Source organism: Mustela lutreola, chromosome 2, assembly GCF_030435805.1.
Source record: "Mustela lutreola isolate mMusLut2 chromosome 2, mMusLut2.pri, whole genome shotgun sequence".
In the NCBI taxonomy this organism is placed as follows: Eukaryota; Metazoa; Chordata; class Mammalia; order Carnivora; family Mustelidae; genus Mustela; species Mustela lutreola.
This window is the reverse complement of record NC_081291.1, coordinates 1,198,941-1,202,769: the sequence shown is the minus strand read 5'-3', so window position 1 is coordinate 1,202,769 and position 3,829 is coordinate 1,198,941.

Genomic DNA, 3,829 nt, shown 5'->3' with positions numbered 1-3,829 from the left:
CCGCCGCCGCCGCCGGCCTCCGCATGTTGGCGCGGGCCGTCCCCGCGGCGCGGGCGCCCGGCTCGCCCCGGTCTCGCAGCGTCGCCCGCGGCCCGCGCTGACGCCCCGGCGTGGGGGGAGGGCCCGCCCGCACTGCGCAGCCGCCGTCGGGCCCGGGCGCGCGGCGCCTCAGCGCGGGGCGGGGCTTGGCGGCCGCCGGCGCCGCCGCACGACGGCCGCCGCGCTTTGCGGCCGCTCGGGGACGGGCAGACAGCGGCCCGCGGGGTGTTCCTGGGGCGCGCGCCCCGCAGGGCTGGGTGGGGCGGGGCGAGGTCGGGTGAAGCGCGCGCGCGCACGTGTGAGGAAGGAGCTGGGCCGCGTCCACACTCCGGGCTCGGGGGCGGGGGGGAGCGGGACTCCCGCCGTTCGCCCGGGCCCGCCCGCCGTTGCCATGGCGACGCGTGGCGGCCGCCCGCCGCGCTTCTGTGACGTCACGGTCTCGCCACCTGACGTCACGGCCGGGCGGTGGCGGCAACGGGGCGGGGCTTGCAGGGCTAGCGGGAGCTCTCGGAGAGGCGGCCGGGCGGGCGGGCCGGGGGGCGGGGCTTGCCCCCCCCCGCCGCCCCCAGCAGGCTCCCCTGCAGGGTGGAGCGCTGACCTCCCGGGAGTCCGCCGGCCTGCGGGCGCTCAGGGCTGCGAGCACCGGGCCCGGCGGGTTCGGGGGGCTACGGGGACCGCGCGGGGCACAGGGACCCAGAGCTCAGCCCTGCGGGAGGACGACGGCATCGGAGCTCGGGCCGTTGTCCGGCTGCGGTGGCCAGGCGGGAGGCCGAGGAAGGGGTCCACGGCGGACCGGCGCTGCAGGGCCGGGGCGGAGGCGGCGGCCGGCCTCGCGGGGCCCGCGGAGCCGGCCGTGGTGACCGAGCACGTGCGCCGCCGTTAACCGCCGCAGTCCTCGCCCGCTCAGGCCAGAGACCCTGCGGAGCCCGTCCGTAGACCTCGCTGCACCCTACACGACCCGCGGGCCGCCCTCCCCAGTGGCCGTCGAGACGCCGGGCAGTGCTGTCCCCGCTGGGGAGACCGTGCTGAGCGCCCGTCCGCTGTCGGCCCAGTGTCCCCTGAAACCGTGCTTTGCCGCCGCCCCTTTCTCTGCCTTTGGATTTTGTCGGGGGCGCGAGGCCCAGCCTGGCCCCTCTGGGACTCCCCGAGCCAGGGCTCTTGCAACCCTGCGACCCATCCTGTCCCACGGCAAGGTGCCCGCCTCCAGGAAGCCCAGGCCACACATGGCCGTGCTGTCCTTGCTGGCGGCGTCTGACCCCTGCCCAGCCTGACCCTGCAGCCTTGCCCCTGTGGGAAGCGACATCCCAGGCCGCTGAAGGAAGAAAGTGAGGCCGAGGCTGGGGCGGTGCCAGGAAAAGGCTGTGTGACTCTGCGCAGGTCGCCGGCCCTCTCTGGCCCTCCACGTCTGCAGGGTAGGACGCTCCATAACCCCCCGGTGCAGCGTGGGAATCACAAGCTCGTGAATAAAGGACCGTCCGCTGAATGTCTCTGTCACCACTTGGGAGACTTTGAAAAAGCAAAAGGCCTTTTGTGCTTCCTCTTTTCTAACCCACTTTGAAGGTGGCCCGCAGGTGCCTGCCTCCTTTTAGCTTTGATCCTGGGGACACCATCGGGGAAAGCTGGTATGGGAAGGGGCCCTGCTGGAGCTCTCAGGGCAGTAAGAACCTCGTGGAGAGGTTGAGCCTGTCGCTCCCGTTGCCCATCACCCCACCGGGGAAAGCCGGCCGAAATCCCAGCCGCCGCTAAGTCCCAGACAGCTGTGGATTTCAGAGAGGAGATGGGCGGGCAGCGACCCCTTGTGTTCCCTGACCCCCGGAGGAGGCAGGCCGGGCTCCTGGGGTCCAAGGCCAGCCCACAGGTCCACTTTTGTGGAACTGAGTCGGTTCCCGCTCCCTGCAGCCAGGCCCTGCCCCCGCTATGGAGCAGGGACGCGGACTGGCACATTCGCATATTCCAGAAGCGGACACTGAGCTTTATTTATAAAGGGGAGGTGACTTGCTCGTGTCTGGGCCGTGGCAGGAGTTCTGCAACCCCAGCTGGGGCGAGTCAAAGCACAGCTGTGAGCTCCGGGGGATCCCAAGGCCAGAAAACGTGTGAGGGGCAGCCCGTGAGCAGACACCCACCCAACAGAAGCTCCTGGGTGGGGCCCCCCTCACCCAGCGGGCCCCCATCCTCTGAGAACAGACCCCAGCCACCAGGGCTCTACCATGTGGCCCCAGGCTGCTTCTGATTGGCCCAGAGCAAGCCCATCTGCGGTGACTCTTGGGTTCCCGAGAGGAGGGGTCCCTGCCTGCCTGTGTCCAGGAGACCCAGATGGTGGTCTCCTGCTCGTGTGTGTCTGCCTCCCGCAGTGCCGAGACACACTGGGGTGAGCACGCGCCGGGGCACCCAGGCCTCCCGGGACCCTCCCAGCGGAAACCAGGGCAGGGGATGTGCAATGTGCCACGGCCACCAAAGATCCCAGCCGAGGAGCTCCTTCACTCCTAGGGGCCAAGGCCTGGGCAAGTTAGAGAATTGAGCGGTGCCACCCCCCAAAATTCACATCCACCTGGAACCTCAAATGGGACCTTATTTGGAAATAGGGTCTTTGCACTGGTGAATTCAGAGGAGGTCACGCTGTGTGAGGGTGGGCTCTATGTCAATGGCTGGTGTCCTCATAAGACAACACATGGGGCACCTGGGTGGCTCGCTCAGTGAAGCGTGGGACTCAGAGGGGGCTCAGGTCATGATCTCGGAGGCGGAGTCGTAGGATCGAGCCCAGCATGGGGCTCTGCGCTCAGCACAGAGTGTGCTGGAGATGCTCACCGTCCACCCCTTCCCCACTCATACACTCTCTAAATATATTTTTTTTAAATGGAAGAGAGGGGCGCCCAGGTGGCGCAGTGGGTTAAAACTCTGCCTTCGGCTCAGGTAGTGATCCCAGCGTCCTGGGATCAGCCCACTGGGCTCTCTGCTGGGGTGGCGGGGGGAGCCTGCTTCCCCTCTCCAGCCCACCCCTGCCTCTCTGCCTACTTGTGGTCTCTGTCCGTCAAATAAATAAATAGAATCCTTTTCTTAAAAATGGAAGAGAACAAACAGCGGACACTGGAGGGGTCAGCCACAGACCGAGGGGCTCCTGGAGCCCCCGGACGGAGCATGGACCCGGCGACACCTTGATTTCAGGCTCTGGGCTCCAGAATTTAGGAGGATGAGTTGTTTCGGGCCACACAGTCTGCGATACTTGAACGTGGCAGTCCCAGGAAACCCCTGTAGACGTGGACCCAGACTGGCCACTGTTAGGGATTGATCGGTGGTTCCCACAAAGGTATGTGGAGATCCCAGCTCCCGGCGTCTGTCGGAGACAAGGGGTCACAGGGCTGGCTCCTGCTGGGGGAAAACCTGTCCCAGGTCCCCCAGCTTCTCAGGGCTTCCCCCTGCCTGTCTGGGCCCACACGTCCCCTTCCTATTATCATACTGGATTGGGACCACGCTACGCCTTATGGCCTCACCTTACCTTGGAAAAGTACTCCTTCGGTGACCACTTCTAAAGAAGGTCACCTCCTGGGGTCCCGGGGGGCTGGGACTTCAACATAAAAGAACCCAGCTCACCTTGTCAGAAAACGCAGAGGCGCGCGCACAGCGCAGCGCACATCTCGCTCCACCAGAGGGCAGGGCCCAGGCCCTCCGACCCCCGGACACGGACGGTCTGTGCCTTCCGGAGGGTCGCAGGGGACTGAGCCCCGCCTGCCCGCGGCCATGACCTGCCCACTGATGCCTCCCCACAGACCCCCTCGCTCTGGTCTCCCTGACA